The sequence below is a fragment of the Erinaceus europaeus genome, chromosome 7, assembly GCF_950295315.1.
Source record: "Erinaceus europaeus chromosome 7, mEriEur2.1, whole genome shotgun sequence".
Taxonomy (NCBI): Eukaryota; Metazoa; Chordata; class Mammalia; order Eulipotyphla; family Erinaceidae; genus Erinaceus; species Erinaceus europaeus.
The window spans coordinates 67,057,287-67,074,506 of NC_080168.1; positions in this window are offsets into that span (position 1 = coordinate 67,057,287).

Here is a 17,220-nt window from a genome sequence, read left to right on the forward strand (position 1 = left end):
TGCCTAGCCGTCCTCTGGTGGCTTCTGCTGACACGTGATGTAGGGAGGCCCAGGGACAGAGAGGGGAGGAGCTGCATAAACTTTGCTGAGGTTTTGCCATCTAGAAGCCTTGCAGACCATTTGGGGCCAGTGCTGATGGCCTCTAGGTGGATCCCAGCTGGGGAAAGAGTAGGCTCGTGAGGGCAGAGGAAGACTGCTGGGAAAATGCTGATCTCCTCAAAGGGGCAGGGAGCTGTTCCTCATCTTGATCTACATAGTTGTGTGTGTGTGTGTGTGTGTGTGTGTGTGTGTGCGCGCGCGCGCGCGCGCGCGCGCGCTTTTCTGTGTGTCTGTGTCTCTCTCTGTGTGTGTCTCTGTATGTGTGTCTCTCTGTGTATGTGTTTATGTCTGTGTGTCTCTGTGTGTATCTTTCTCTGTGTGTCTGTGTGCGTGTCTGTGTGTCTGGGTGTGTGTCTCTTTCTCTGTGTGTGTGTCTCTGTGGCTGTATGTCTCTGTGTATGTGTGTCTAAAGACACAGATACATAGAGAGACACAGACTCTCTGTGTATCTCTCTGTCTCTTTATGTGCATGTATGAGTCTTTGTGTGTCTGTCTGTGTGTATGTGTGTCTGTGTCTTTATGTGCAGGTATGAGTCTCTGTGTGTCTGAGTATGGGGGGCTGGACCTCCTGCATGCACAGTTTCACCACTCCAAGTTTTTCTTCACTCAGGTGGAGACGACACAGAGATGGACAGAGGGGGCACCATAGCAAGGAAGTGTCCCTGTTGGCACAGCACCTCAAGGCCCCTGTGGTCTGTGGCTTGACCCTGGGTCTTACACTTGGCAAGGCCAGCTCCCCACCCAGTAAGCTCCCCACCACCTCTCTACCTTCATCTTAATCTCCAAACTCAGATGATTAAGAAATAAATGTTTTAAAAACCTGGGAAATGAGAGGATGGACATCTGTTTCCCAGCCTGGATTCCTTGTGTTAGACATTCTGAATCCATATATCACGCACACTCCCTCCTTCCTTCCCATTCTCCTTCCCTCCAGGAGTAGGCTAGTATGTTTTGGGGGGGAGGAAGATGTGAAAAGCACAGTCCTCCTTTGGGCGCCATTGGACCTGTCCCTCCCAGCTGCTTAAAAGGCCAGGTCCCACCCAGTGAAGCTCAGGGCCCCACAACCTGTGAGCCTGTCAAGCTCACTCATCTCTGGTCTTGTCATCTAAAAGTACCTACCAATAATACTAATAATGATAATAAAAATAAATAGTAATAAAGGCCTCTACCACCCAAACTAAGCCATGCCATCTGACCTAGGCTCTAGGGATACTTTTATCTTTTTAGTTTTGCTTTGCTATTGTTGTTGTCACTGGGGTTTCAATGCTCCAGGCTTTTTTCGGTTTATCAAAATTTACTTTGGGGGCCAGGTGGTGGCACACCTGGTTAAGTGCATGTTAGCACATGCAGGGACCCAAGCCCCATCTTTGGGGAGAAAGGTTTTACTAGTGATGGAGCAGAGCTGCAGGTATTTCTCTGCCTCTCTCCCTCCCCTTTCCCTCTCAATTCCTGTCTTTCCTGTCAAATAAATAAAGTTCTAAAAATATTTATGAATTTTATTTTCAAATAGTTTCAGATTTTCAGAAGAGTTGCAGCATATAAAAACATATTTATATTACCCCACGCTCAAATGTCTCTATCACCAGGGAGATTCTGTCCCTAGTCAGAAAGCAACACCATTAGTCATTGTTGATTAATCCCAGAACCCACTAGCTTTTCTCTGAAACCTTTTCCCATTCAGCTGGCCTGGAGAAGGTCTCAGCGCTGCCCATATCTCAGGTCTCTGCAGTGTGGAGTTGACAGCTGTGGAGTGGAGAGCAGGCTGGTGGACTGGGGAAGCCAGTCCCCATCCCTGTTCCTTCACTCAGGGCTGTGCAGATGTCAGCCGCTGGCCTGATCACAGCAGTGTCTGGGGGCAGGCAGGGTGTAGCCACTGTGGAGTTGCATCCCTCACAGTAGACTGTCAAAAGCAGGTGCCTGGTCCCACTGCAGTGGAGGTGCTCGTGGTCATTTATAAACGAGAGGCAGAGAAGGCTGGGCTAGGGCCTCGTTGAGACAGCCCTGGAGCAGAGAGAGGCCAGGATCCATGAGGAGGCTGGGTCAGAGGCCAATGGCTAGCAGCTTTTTGAGCACCAGCCAAGCCGCTGTCTGCCCACCCCTGCGCAGGCAATGATGCCGGAGTGAAGCCACCCTGAAAAACCAACTCTCCGGTTTGGATTTATATGGAACTTCAGTGCTGTGCTGGATCCACCCCATACATGTGTAGCTGGTAGCCGGGGAGGATGAGCACAGCAAGGTAGAGGGCAGCTCCAGCCTAGGGCCAGCTCCACTGAGGAAAGACAAAGACTGACACCAAGGCCCTGACCTAATACAGCTGTTTCTCTCCTGAAGCACTTTCACTTCAGAGCTCATTGCTACTGTGGGCCTGAGGACTCAGAGCTTCTTAGAGCAGAGGCTCACTGGCTTGTGACAGAGTTTTTTCCTTTGACCAGGGCACAGCACAGGTCAGCTCTGGCTGATGGTGTATACCGGGGACTGAACCTGGGAACGGGAAGGCCCAGACATGAAAGTGTGCTGTGTAAGCCTCTGTGTGCTTATAAATTCTTACTTCCTCTTTATGTGCCCTGCAGAGGCGTGGACCACAAAAGAAACACCACTGAACAGCTTCACAGACCAGTCTCAATCTCTCTTTATCATTGTTATTTATTTATTTATTTATTGGCTAGAGGCAGTCAGAATCAAAGAGAAGGGAAGACAGAGAGGAAAGAGACAGAGAAACACCTCAAGCCTGCTTCACCACTCATGAATATTTCCTCCTGCAGATGGGGACCAGGAGGCTTGAACCTGAGTCCTTGTGCACTCAACCAGATACACCACCCCCTGGCCCAAGTTTTCAATTTTATCTATAGAGAGAGAAGAGAGAAGGATGGGGGTGGGGGCGGGGGAAAGAGACATAGCACATCACTACTCCACCGTCCAGAGTTCCCTCCCCAGTGCTGTCCATGATCCTTCCAGGTGATGCCAGGACTTGAACCCAGGACCTTGTGCATGGTAAGGTAGTCTCTGTCAGCTGAGCCACCTCTGGCCCCTTGTCTTTTTTCCTGTGCAAATAGAACAGCCTTAGTGCTTATGGTTTCTCTACAGCCAACATGTAATTTGTACCTGTCAAAATACAAGTCTGAAATATGTGACAGCTTCATAGAGTATGTGTGTGGGGGGTCACTCAGAGGTCCCAAGCTGACAAGTGAAAGGTTTGCTGTGCTGAGCCTGAGCCTAAAATATTGGTGTTTCTGCCCTGCTGAGGTCTCCCTTTTCCAGCCTTTTACATCACTGAAGAAGGTGACTGTAGGGGCATGGAGGACTTCCTCTCAGCTTGCTTTTACCATTTCTGCCTATGTACTTCAGCCACTCACCAAAACTGAAAAGCGGCAACAACAAGATGAACACTAAGCAGCAGAACCTTCGTCCTTGCAGGACTGTCATCATGGTGGGAAGACACCGGAGGAAAGGTCATCTAGGGGCCAGGAGATGTCCCACCTAGCAGGGAAAAGTCAGTTAAAATGAACGTAAGCCCTGTGTTTGAAAGGATGCACTCCATCCTGGGAGGATAAGCAGGACACATGTGGGATTAGAAAGAAGTGCTGTGGAGAACCCCCCAAACCTTACATTTGAGCAGAGACTCTAAGCTTAGAGTAGAAAGAGGGTCACTATGAGACTGGAGCAGGTGGGAGTGGAGCTCTGAGCAGAGGCATGGCATCCATCTGGTTCCCGCTGCTCCCCATCTGTCTGAAGCTTCCCGCCCGGGGCTGCTCTTTGAGTTGACTCTAGGGTGAGGGCAGAGGAGGCACTGCTGTGGGTCTGGAGGAGGGAGAGAAGGATGGCACTGCAGAGGCAGCCAGGGGCCCAGAGGACAGCAGGGCCTTGAGGCCTGTGAGGCAGGAGGGGCCAGGCAGCTGCAAGCAGGAGGCTGGAGGAGGAGGACTTGCAGGGCCGACTCAGGCAGAGGCCAAGGGGACTCCTCAACACTCTTCTTTTCTTGCTGCCACCGGCCTTATGGCTGCAGTTCGGTGCCTGCAGAACAAATTCCGTCTCCCAGTGGCCATTTTTCCCTTTTTGTTTGTTAGGGCAGAGAGTAGTTGGGGGGAGGGAGTGTGCGTTTATGAGAGAGAGAGAGAGAGGGAGGGAGAGAGAGAGGGGACTTTACTGTATGCCCCCCTCCCCCCCCACCCTCCCACCTCCATCTATCTCTCTCATTTGAAAAATAAGATCAGTCTGGAAGCAGTGAATTCACACATGCACAAGATCCTGGTGAAACCACAAAAGAAGAAGATTTGGTTGGTTTGCACGTGAATGTGGAGTCAGGTGTGAGAGACAGGAGCTCCTGTCAGCCCCTTTTCCCTTTCCTTCTTTTTATTCAGTAGGACAGAGAGAAATTGAAAAGACAGGGAGATAGAGGGAGAGAGAGAGATGCCTGCAGACCTGATTCATCACTCCTGAAGCCTGCCCCCTGCAAGTGGGGAGAAGGGGCTTGAACCTTGGTTCTCACACATGATAATGGGTGTGTGGCCACCCAGCCCAACTAACTTATTTCTACTGGGACATAGGCGACCGTTTTGGCAAACTTGAGTAGTGACAGAGAAGCAGGCAGGAATGCTCAGGTACCTGCAGAGGACAGGTAAGCCCAGGGGAGATGCAGAGTGTGCTGGGCATTGCCCTGCCTGGGGGCCTGAGCCATGCTCTGCTCCTATTCCCCATGAAGTGGGCAAACACAGTTGGCACCGCCCCAGTGCTCCCTGAAAGGGTGGTTTGCTCATGCTCCGAACCCCCCCCCACCCCCTGTCACCATCTCTACAGTCTACACCAAGGATAAAAAAGTACAATTCTTGCTTGTCAGTTTATGTGTCATAAATGGCAAAGACAATCATGGTTAATTACAAAACCAATATATATAGAAGTTTGCTCTCTGGCTTAAATTTAGCTCTGTGAGAAAAAGAAAATGATGCTTGGGTGTAGGGGCAGGCACAAAGCCCATTTCTGTGTAGAACGACTTACTAGCATGGAATAACTGGTGTCGCTCACAGAAGAGACAAAGCGCCTGCTCAGTGAGTGCTCTCAGTGAAGGAGCCGTAGCCATGTGGGCTCCTCCTGGTCTGCAAGGGTCTGTTTCCCACAGCCGAGTTCAGATGACTTCCACTGGTACTGTGTGTGGGGGGTGGGTGCAGGGGGAAGCTGGGACCTGGCCCAGGGTTCACCAGGGGGCTCAGCTGGCTGAGGGTCTTCCCCACAGCTCAGGCAGAGTGGGGAGAGCTGTGTCATCCTGGGTCAGGTGTCACTGCTGATGTCCTAGGCCTGAGAAAACAGCCCGGCCCTGCCCCTTGATAAGTCTTTTATGCTAAGTGGCTCCTCCAGTCCCTGCACGGTCTCCTATGCAGGCTCCTGGACCTCCCCACAGATGCTCCATGCAGATGCCCCCTCCCTCAGAGCGCCTCTGGGAACACCTGCAGCCCTGTGTCCTCACTGCCATCATCGTCCAGCAGCTAGTGCAGCCGCCCAAATGCCCCGTTCATCTTGTCTCTCACACATGTAGTGCTCACTTGTCTCCCCGCCCCATAGTCTGTTTAACAAATAATAAGGCTGACAAGTGGCCCGGTGCCCAGCAAAGCTGCTTGGCAGGTAGAGCACAAGACTTGCAGGCATGAGCCCAGGTTTCATTGCCAGCGCTGTACAGGTTGTGTGGTGCTCTGGTTCTCTCTCGTCTCCCTCTCCAAATAAACAAAAGCATATTGTTTTTTCAACGTAATGCAGCTACGTAACAGGTCCTTGTGTGTAAAGCAGAGACACCACTAGAGACACTGGACTTTTTTTTTGCCTCCTGAGTTATTGCTGGGGTTCAGCACCTGCACTATGGATCCACTGCTCCTGGAGGCCATTTTTCCCATTTTTTGCCCTTGTTATTATTGTTGTTGTCATTGCTATTGTTGTTGGATAGGACAGAGAGAAATCGAGAGAGGAGGGGAGACAGAGAGGGGGAGAGAAAGATAGACACCTGCAGACCTGCTTCACCACTTGTGAACCAACCCCTCTGTAGGTGGAGAGCCAGGGGCTTGAATCCTTACACCTGTCCTTGTGCTTTGCGCCATGTGCGCTTAACCCACTGCGCTACCGCCCAACCCCTTGGACTTTTTTTTTTCCAGCAACATAAAAGTCTATCAAACTTCCACATTCTATATCTTAAACTCCCATGATGTTATGTGTTAGCTGTGTGCCAATGAGATCAGAGGAACGTGGACTAAGGGGAGGTCATTGTCACAATGCAGTCTGAAGGAATCAGGTAGAAAATTCTAGCTGACAGAATTACAGAACAACACATAGTGCTGACTCTCTTAGCAACTTTGCTCCCCTCAATTTATGTTTAAAACATGGATGTGAGGCTGGGCGGTGGTGCATCAGGTTAAGTGCACATGGTATGAAGTGTTGGGTAGTATGCCAGCTCCCCCTGGCTTCTGCTTAACCAAGCACCGGTATGCCTGTATAGGGATTGGTTTGATCCCATTCAAAGCGGTCTATTTACATAAATCACTTTTACATTTACATAAAGCACCACACTCCCTCCAGGGCATTGGTGGTTCAGTGGTAGAATTCTTGCCTGCTCCGCCCCCTCTCCTTGTCACACCCTGATTTTCACCAGTCACTTTTCTCTCCACCCTCTGTATATGACATCTTGTTTACACCCTACTTGGAAAGTATATAAGAACAACATTGTTTGTTTTGGTAGTGGTAAGTTGAAGTTGTAGTGTTAGGTTTAGCTTAGCTTGGCTTAGATTGTGCTGCGTCCTGCATGAATAAAGAGATACTGCGTACAACCCAGCTATGAGTCCCGGGTCGTCTGTCTCCTCTCGCGAAGCCAGCCCGACAATGAAGCACAAGGACTACCACAAAGATCCCAGTTTGAACCCCAAGCTCCCTGCCTTCATGGGGGTCACTTCACATGATGAAGCAGGTCTACAGATGTCTATCTTTTTCTCCCCCTCTCTGCCCTCCCCTCCTCTCTGTATTTCTCTCTGTCCTATCCAACATAATGACAACAATAATAACAAAAATGACCTCCAGGAGCAATGGATTTGTAGTGCAGGCACCCATCCCCAGAGATAACCCTGGAGGCAAAAAAAACCCAACAAACCAACCAACCAACCAAACAAACAAAAAAACAGGCAGAGAGAGAGAAAGAACCAGATATCACTGTTGTATGTGTGCTACCGGGGATTGAACTCAAGACCTCATACTTGAGAGTCCAGTGCTTTATCCACTATGCCACCTTCTGGACTACTTTACACACAATTTTTTTTTTTTTTGCCTCCAGGATTGTCGCTGGGGCTCTGTGCCTAGTTATCTGTAGACCTTGTGGTGTATGTCTGTGTCCCTGACCAAGAAGCCGCTGTTCTACTCATTAGAGGCTTGGTCTGCTGTAAATAGAGTCCTCCTGAGCAGCTGCCTTGTGCCACTCACTTCTCCTCAGGATGCCATGCCCCAGGCTTACCCATGCTGTCCTGCATGGTCTTAACTTGCCCACTTGACTGTGAGAGCGTTCCTCTGCATGCACACTCCAGGCCTTGCAGTTCCAGTTTGCCTTTGCTTGTGAGACTGGGAGCTACTGAAGGGTGAAGGAGGAGAGCCTAGTGTATTGTTAGCAACTCTGCAGGACTGACCACAATGTTCTACACGAGGATGGTGCTCTGCAGATGTGTATTTAGTGGAAGTGTTCAGTAAGGCAGTAGAAGGGGGGAACAAAGTATCTGGAACCAACCATAAAACCTCGATGTGGGCCTGTGCACGTCCAGTCCAGTGAGAGGACAGCCCTCCAAGTAAAGCTTCAGAGACTTATGTGTCTCGAGACGAGACGCCTTCGTGCTTCCCACCTTCTGTCTCTGGCAGTGTAAGCGGTGTGTGGCAGGGGAGACTGGCTTCTAGGCTCTGTTGTTTTCCATTTGAAGGGATGTGCCCTTACAGGAGATTGACATGGGGCAAAGCTAGACTCTAAGCAGGTGAAGGTGGGTGGTAAACTGTCCTTCCTGAGGTGCCTGGCCAGCAAGCTGCGTCCCCTAAGCAATTAAACACCTTGGAAACAGCCCCACAGAGCAGTCCTGCTCGGGCCTGACCCTCCTCTTCCTGTTCCTCAGGGCTGGACTGGAGAAGACAGGCTTGGCTTTGGGGCATTGTTCTGTCATGCACAAAGTCTGAAGAGCACCCCCTTCACTCCATAGACTCTGTTGTATTACCTTCTCTCCAGGAAGACCTGTTTTTAACAATATATTTCATTAATCACAAAGAGCCAGGAACTGTGCTTCCTGACCTGTTTTCCAGGGAACAATCCCTCCTGCTGCTTTTCAAGCAAGACCCTGCTGAGTGAAAATGTAAGGTTTAAAAATCATGCTTCCACAGTTGTGAGTGTTGGGTGTTTGGAAGCTGCAGTATTGTTTGCCAGAGCTGTCAAAACCCATACTTTGAGAAGCCTTTTTTTGTAGGCTGACGATTATATATAAGCATCCAAATGTAGGTGGGAGAAAGCGTGTTAAGTAAAATAAAGGCGAATTTTAAAGGTCTCCTAAATACACTAGTCTTTTTTTTAAATTTAATTTCTTGTGTTAAGTATGTGTATGGGCATTGTTTCAGAAATGAGTTGTAGGCTTCTACCCAAACTAAGGAGAGCCCTGTTAGCTTTGCCCTGCCTGCTTCCAACTGCTCTGGGCTGTTAACTCACAGCTTTCAATTATTTCTTTGGACATTTGTATTCTGATTTGTATTCTGATTGTTGAACAACATGTTTGGGTTACTGTTTGCACCTGCTCTTTCTTTCTTTCTTTCTCTCTTTTCTTTTTTTCTTTTTTTTTTTTTTTTACCAGCTCTGTGCCTGCAAGATTCTACTACTGCCCAAGGAGTTTTTTTCTTCAAGATGGAGAGAGAGCTAGAGGGAAGAAGAAAGAGACCCCACAGCACTGTCTCACTGTTGGGAAGCTTCTCTATTGCATCATGCTCATGGAGGTGGCTGGGTCCTCACACTCAGTGAGGTGTGTGCTCTGTCAGGTGAGCTACCTCCCAGCCCCTACTATTCATTTTTTCTCTTCTCCCTCCATTTCAGACATTAGTCACTGGTTTCTAAGTAAGGAAGGTGAAGACTTAACCCTCTTCCCTTTTGATTGAATTATTAGGTTAAGTATATATTAATGATAGCTAAGTCATGGAATAATATTTGTGATAATGACCTTTCAACTTTTGAACAGTAATATCTTTCTTTAAAAAAAAAACTTTACTTATTTATTTGGTAGGACAGTGAGAAATCAAGAAGGGAGGGAGATAGAGACAGAGAGACACCTGCAGCCCTGCTTTCACCACTCATGAAGCTTTCCCCTGCAGGTGGGGACCAGGGACTCGAACCTTGGTCCTTGCACACTGTAATGTGTTCACTTAACCAGGTACACCACCATCCAGCCCTATATGTCTTTCTTTTTTAAAAAAGAAAACAACCAATTCTTATTTTTGGAATCATTTCTGTTAGCTGTGTAATAATAACCAGTAAATAGAGCACCCCCAATTCTTCCACCGAAAGTGTGTGCCTGATCTTCAGAGCATCCAATCATCTTTACTCCCTAACAGCCAGTACCTGGGACTGTGTTATCAGACCCAGTCTGAACTGGTTATTCTAGTTTTGCATTTGCTTATATCACACATGTAAGTCCAGGGCTCTTCTCAGGTCACATGGACAATTCTAGAAGCCTGGATCTCTCTGCTTCCTGGTAAACAGGAGGTGGCACAGACCCAGCCGGTGGCCGAGAGGGTGTAGAGGATAGTTGTTGGAGAAATCTCTGCCCTCTTGTAGGACTATGTGAAAGCTTGGTAGAGCTTAGGGGAGCTCTCCCATCCTTGGATGGAGGTCTGGAAAGACACCCCACTGGTTGGCCTCTCCCAGATAGGGATGAGCTAAGAGGGAAAAGTCTTCCATGACTCAGTTTCCCCTTGTTAATCTCTCAAGCCCACAGAAAGTCTCCAAGCCTCTCACACTTAGTTCCCCCTGCTAGCAGGCCAAATGGCTGTCTGCTTGAGGGTTCACTCAAAGTTCACTATAGTCATTCAAAGTTCACATGTTCACTATAAGTTCACCTTTTGATCATATAGGAGAACACACTCTACCATACACCCTTGCCAATACTTTGGCAGTGAGACCCCCACATCTATTTCCTTGCTTTTCTTTGATATCTATGATTTACATCAAGTTTTGTCTCTCTTTGTTTCATCTCACTCTACTGGTGTAGCCACTATGTTTTTCTTAATACCTTTGGATAATTAACATGCCCGCATCATGGAGACTAATTGTTCTGACCTTTTGGTATCACATCAATTCTTGTCATTCCTACCCCTCGCCACTATAGGGGCAAGCTGACCTTTAAGAAACCTGTAATTTCTGACATATGTGAAAAATGTTCTTTGTTCTGTTTGCTATGAAACCTTGTGTTCTACCCTAAATAAACAGAGGTTCCTACAAGGATCTCTCCTGGTGCTTCCTTCTTTGTATGTGGTCACTAGAACCAGTAGCGGAAGGCCAGTGGCTTACCTCCTGGTTGGAGCCACTCCACGTGAGCACCAGCACCCTCTCTTCAGTTCCCGTCTTCGTCTGTGCCCACACCATGCCTGTTCACACTCCATTGTGCTTTCTGTTTTGCTTTGTGTTTTATTTTGTGATATCCCCTTCTGGAAGGCTGCGGACCTGATATTTCACAACTGAGAGACAGCTCACCAGGTGTAGAGCTCACACTTCACCATGTGCAAGTGCCATGATTCAGACCCTTGCAGCACAGGGGGACCGGGGTGGGAGTGTTCATAAATGGTGGGATAGTGCTGTAGCATCTCTCGTTTCCTCTCCTCTGTCTCTTTCCCTGCATCTCTGTCTCTGTGTCGGAAATTAAAAGGAAAAAAAGAGGCCGGTCTGTGGCGGTAGAATTGCATGAGGCTCCATCTGGAAAAAAAAAAATCTCACATTGGTTCCCACTGTTCTGAAATCTCACAGGCATCTCTTCTGACCAAAGTGTCACTCAGCTCTGGGGGCCACTGGGATCTAGCCAGGGACTGCTGGCACACAAGCCAGCCACCACACTCTGCCCCCTCAGCCTGGGACACGTCTTCAGCAGTCTCCTTGCACTACTGGTTGTGCAAGTCTATATTCCTCTCACCTGCTCTCGTTTTGTGGTACACTAGAGCTCACTGGTTTTCTGATTTTTTGCTTGACTATTTTCTAAACTTTTGTATTTGTTTGATCTTCGGAAAAATTTATTGAATTTTTTTTTTTAATTCTTCTGTGGCTATTTCAACTTAGTTATATTTTTGTAATCAAGCCATTCTGATATTTTTTGTTTTCATTTCATGGATGTAACTGTGCTCATCATTCAGTTAATATTATATTTTTCCAGACTTTGTTCTGTCCTCTACATTACATCTTTTCTATGAGTTTTTTTTTTGCCTCCAGGGTTATTGCTGGGGTTCAGTGCCTGCACTATGAATCCACTGCTCATTTTTCCCATTTTGTTGCCCTTGTTGTCATTGTTATTCTTATTGTTGTTATAGCTGTTGTTGTTGTTGTTGGATAGGACAGAGAGAAATGTAGAGAGGAGGGGAAGACAGAGGGGAGTGAGAAAGACAGACACCTGCAGACCTGTTTCACTGCTTGTGAAGCAGGTAGGGAGGCTGGGGCTCTAACAGAGATCCTTACGCCGGTCCTTGTGCTTTGTGCCATGTGCGTTTAACCTGCTGTGTTGTCACCCGACCCCTTTTCTATGACTTTTAACCTCAGAGTCAGCATCTTGCTTTCCCCTGTCTTTGGTAGAGGAGGCTTTCCTCAGATAGCAGTCAGTTATCTGAGGCCTTTGCAATATCAACCCCCTCACAGGACCCTTCCAGGACATGTCCCTTTGGCAGGAGGATCAGGGTTAGCTCAGGGTCTCTGAGACTCGGGGCTCTCCCTCTCCAGAAAGAACTTTTTTTTTTTTTGAGAAAGAAGCCTAAAGGGCCAGGTGTAGCTCAGTGGGTTAAGCGCACCTGGGACAAAGTGCAAGGACTAGTGTAAGGATCTGGGTTCGATCCCCTGATTCCCCACCTGCATGGGGTCACTTCACAAGCAGTAAAGCAGGTGTCTACCTTTCTCTCCCCCCCTCTGTCTTCTCCTCCTCTCTGTTTTTCTCTGCCCTATCCAACAACAATGACAGCAATAACAACAATAATAACAACAATGATAAACAACGAGGGCAACAAAAGGGAAAAAATGACCTCCAGAAGCAGTGGATTCATAGTGCAGGCACCGAGCTCCAGCAATAACCCTGGAGGCAGAAACTAAAAAAAGAAAGAAAGAAAGAAAGAAAGAAAGAAGGAAAGAAAGAAAGAACAAAAGAAAGAAAGAAAGAAAGAAAGGAAGGAAGAAAGAAAGAAAGAAAGAAAGAAAGAAAGAAAGAAAGAAAGAAAGAAAGAAAGGAGATGTATTTTGGCAAGCAGACTGCATCTGACAATGGCAGTTGTGTGGTTGTGCTGGTTTCCATGCAAGAAAGCCATTCTCCCCAACTGAGTTACCCGCCCCCCCCTGTGCCCTACACAGACAACCTGTGGTTTGCCCTGTGCTGTCCTACCCTCTCCTCATCTTCTGAGACCCCTCCTCTCTCTGAGCCCCAAACCCCAGACCCCCGTCCCATTCCTTGGCTCAGGGTTTGACCCTCAGTCTGCTGAACTGGAATCTCATTCACAGTGAGATGTGTTCACAGTGGCCCTCTCGCAGAAGGAGCCCGGGGTGCTGTGCAGGCCCCTGTGGCCTGTTCTCTGGATGGTCCTGCTTGGCCAGGGCTCTCACCCCAGAGGATTCAATCTCCACCTGGCCTACAGAGTATGCTCCCAGGGGACACTGCGTGTCCATCGGTGAGGGCCTCTGTGTGGCTCTGCAGACTCCCACATTTGCCTCTCCTTGGTCTTGACTGGCATCCCCCAGTTAAAACTCTCAGCTCTGGGGGAAGAGCTTTCTGCCTCTGAGGTCAGCCAGGGGTATGTATCTCAGTGCCCATGCCATCTGGAGCTGCCCTCCTCCCCCTTCTCCTCCTCCCCTTCTTCCTCCTCCTTTGGAAAAATTGGCCACCAGGAGCAGTGGATTTGTAGTTCTGGCACCAAGCCACAGAGATAACCCTAGAAGAAAAAAAAAAAGTGCCTACTAATAGCTTGGATTTTGTGGGTTAATAAAGTGGTTTGTGATGTCAAAAATGGCAATATGTGCACTTAACCACGTGCATCACCGCCCGACACCAGAGATGTATAAAATAGCGTCTGGGGGCCTGAAAGGTGGCACATTGGGTAGAGTACTGGGCTGACAGCCATGAGGCCCTGGGCCCAGCCCCTAGTGTCATACCTGCCAGAGAGATGCCATGGCTCTCCTGCCCCGCCCACCTTAAGAAGGAAGTGAGGACTTTCAAAAATGATGTCTGAAATTTCCAAAAGGTGACATCTGTCCAGAAAGGACTGGAACACCCCAGGTGAAGCGTTGTGTTTGTGTGTGTTAAGTCTGAGTGGGTGTGAGTGTAGACTTACACTCTCATGAGGAGGGGAGCACCAATCATTTCAGTGGCCCACAACCTGGGGGTCCACTTCCAAAACGTCCAAAACAATGTCCTGCCTATGACATGTACTGTGCCAAGGGCAGCCTCACGTCCCTGGCGACTTCTAAGCGTCTGGAATCCTGGTCTTCTGGACAGTGGCTGGAAACTCTTCAGTGTCCAGACCCCCAGCCTCCATGAGTGCCGGCACAGAGGAGGTGGCGTGGGCCACCCATGGGTGGGTGGGTCCTGGCTCACCGTCTGCAACCTGCTGTCTCCTCGGCCTCTCGGAGGGTCTGGTCTGCAGGAATCTGTCCACCCCGTCCTCTCAGCCAGCCCTCATGTACATGGCTGCTGGCACCTCATCCCAAAGGCCTTGTGACCTGCTCTCTGTCCCCTTCGTGCATCTGGGAAAATGGCCATGTGCCAAGCAGGCCTCCATGCTTTCTTCTAGGCAGATCTTTGAACTAGAATCAGAATGGTGCTGTCTGGATTCAATTCTTTTCATACAGAACATTCAGGGGCCTCACAGGGACACAGTGATGGCGTGGGGAGAGGCCCTGTGGCCACCACTGCCCTGACCTCTGCGCACAGACACTTACCCCTGGATGGAGTTGGGTGGGGGTGCATCAGGACGCTTTTTTTTTAAAAATCATCTATTAGATAGAAACAGCCAGAAATTGAGAAGGGAGAGGGGGATAGGGTGGGAGAAAGACAGACACACCTGCAGTCCTGCTCCACCACTCATGAAGCGTCCCCTCTGCAGGTGGGGACCGGGAGCTTGGAGCTGTGTCCTTGCACTGCACATGTGTGCTTAAACTGGTGCGCCACTGCCTGCCCCCACTTCAGGACCTTGGCTCCTGGTCCAGCTCTCAGGCACAGCCTCCCAGTGGCTGTGGTTACATCCAAATGCACCACACCACTCTTGAGAGTCCCCTGAGCAGGAAAGACCTTCTTTGCAGAAGGAGCTTAGACTTCCTCTGAGCCACCCAATAGAGGCAGGCAGAGAACACCCCTGCCTTCTCTGTGCACACCCTCCAAACCTCCTCTCTCCCGTTCTATCTCCAGCAGGGACAGGCCACCCACCTCATGCTAAGGTGCTTACACACACCCTCAGGCTGCAGGTGTCCTACAGGACTTGCCTTGGTGTGGCCATGCTGATCCCCAGCGCAGCTGATGGGCCTGGCTCTGCTGAGGCTCCAGGATGTGCCAGAGGTGCTGGCGGGCCTTGCCAACTGTGTTCCCGAGGATCCGCTCAGGCTCTGTGCACCAGCCAGTGGAGAGAGACAGACAGATGGGTGCAGAGGCAGGACTGGTTTGGAGTTTCTCGGCTGAGGCAGGGCTAGCAAGGTCTCTGGACCTTGTGCAGATGGAGAGTGAAGATAGCGGTGCAGGAGCTTTGGGAGGGAGAAGAGCCCTGCACCCCTTTGCATTGGGGGAACTGCTCTGTACTCCCACTAAGGCACCAGGCATGGCAGGGCTGCCTGGTGGGCAGGTCTCCCAGAAGGGCACTGGCCTCAGCTCATGAGTCTGCTCATCCAGCCCCAGGTGGCCCCCCAGAACTCACTCCAAGGACACAGTCAAGCTCGGACATGGGGTCCTGCACAGGGTGGATGCTGCTCAAGAGGGCGTGCCACAAGCCTGGGGACTCTGTTCTGTGTGGCTGTAAAGGAACAGAGTGTGGGGGGCCAGGTGGTGGTGTACCTGGTTGAGCACTCACATTACGGTGTGCCAGGATCCGGTTCCAGCCCTGCCTCCTCACCTACAGGGGGAAGCTTCATGAGTGGTGAAGCAGGGCTGCAGCTGTCTCTCTCTCTCTGTCTCTACCTCCCTCTCAATTTATCTGTCTCTATTCAATAATGAATAAAAATATGAAAGAAAGAGAGAGAAATAAAGGGGGTGTGGAGACCTTGGGGGTCAGTGTCAGGAAATGTAACATGGGCAGCATTTTACCCCAGCCTGCCCCACACACTGCTCCAGTCTTCCCAGCTGGATAAAGCCCTCTACAGTGAGTGTTGTTAGCGAGCAAAAATCAAACCACCATCCACTGCAAGGAAGCAAAAGATGTTTATTCACGAATTCGAATCTGGGCCAAGAGGTGACTGACAGCAGTCCACCAGTTCGACCCCGAACAGGGCTCAAACCATGCAATGTATAGGATTTCTGAGTACATTCTGGGTGGAGAATATGCAAAACTAGAATTCTATCACACACTCAATAGCATTTTACAGAAAATGCAGGATCCAATCATTTCAGACATTGCAATACCCTAAGCAGCCTATAAGAATTGTCTAATTTCAAGCCTTTATGCAAAATAGGGTCACCACACTTTCTCGTTGTCAGCCAAGACCACCTGGCTATCAACTCCCTCGACCTTGAGCAAATGGTTGGGTTTCAAGGACTTGGTTAGGCTAGCTATTCTCTTTAAGACAAACAACAGGTGGCTTACATCTTGGGGTGTGGGTTTTGTCTAGCCCCCCCTAGAATTACAGGAATTTTCCACTGCAGGCAGAAAAGCAACTATACTTACAACTCATGCTTAAAATTTTACTTAAAGCAATTCTAGAGTTACTGCTTCTAACAAGTGTGTCTTGTGTGTGCGCATGCATGCGAACATGTATAAAATGGGGACTGGGAGATAGCTTGCCCTGCCACATGCACCATGCCATGTCCATCAGCTTCTGTGCACCCCATGTGGTTCAGGGAGAGGCCCAGGGGCTCTCCATGTGGTGGCCAGGCCTCACACCATGACACTCTCACATCTGGGTGTTTGCACATGGTTCAAAGTGCTCTCACCCACATGAACTATCTCCTGGCAGTAAGAAGATTTTCCTTTCTTCCTTCCTTCCTTCCTTCCTTCCTTCCTTCCTTCATTTCTTCTTCTTCTTTTTATTTTATTTTATTATTACCACTAGGGTTATTGCTGGAGATCAGTGCCAGCACTACCAATCCACTGCTCCTGGAGGTGTGTGGCTATTCTGGCTATTCTTTTTCCTTTCTTTCTTTCTTTCTTTCTTTCTTTCTTTCTTTCTTTCTTTCTATCTTTCTATTTTTTTATTAAAATTTTAAAAATATTTTATTTATTTATTTTTCCCTTTTTTGCCCTTTTAATTGTTGGAATTATTATTGTTGTTGTTATTGATGTCATCATTGTTAGATAGGACAGAGAGAAATAGAGAGAGGAGGGGATGACAGAGAGGTGGAGAGAAAGACACCTGCAAACCTGCTTCACCACTTGTGAAGCTACTCTCGTGCAGGTGGGGAGCCAGGGGCTCAAACCAGGATCCTTAAGCCAGTCCTTGCACTTTGCACCACATGCACTGATCGAAATTGTCTGGCCAGGGAAAGAGCTCAACCTGTTAGAACAGAGCTGGCATGCCTGAGCACTGGAGGCCCAGCATTAGCCCCTGACACCATCATATATGCTGAGCAGAGCTCCTGTCCCCCCCCCCTTCCTCCCTCACACTCTAATAAATAAAAACATAATAAATAAAACTACTTCAGAAAACCCCCCGGGAGCAGACTGCACACAATACTACACACGAGGAGCTGGGTTCAAAGGCCTGAG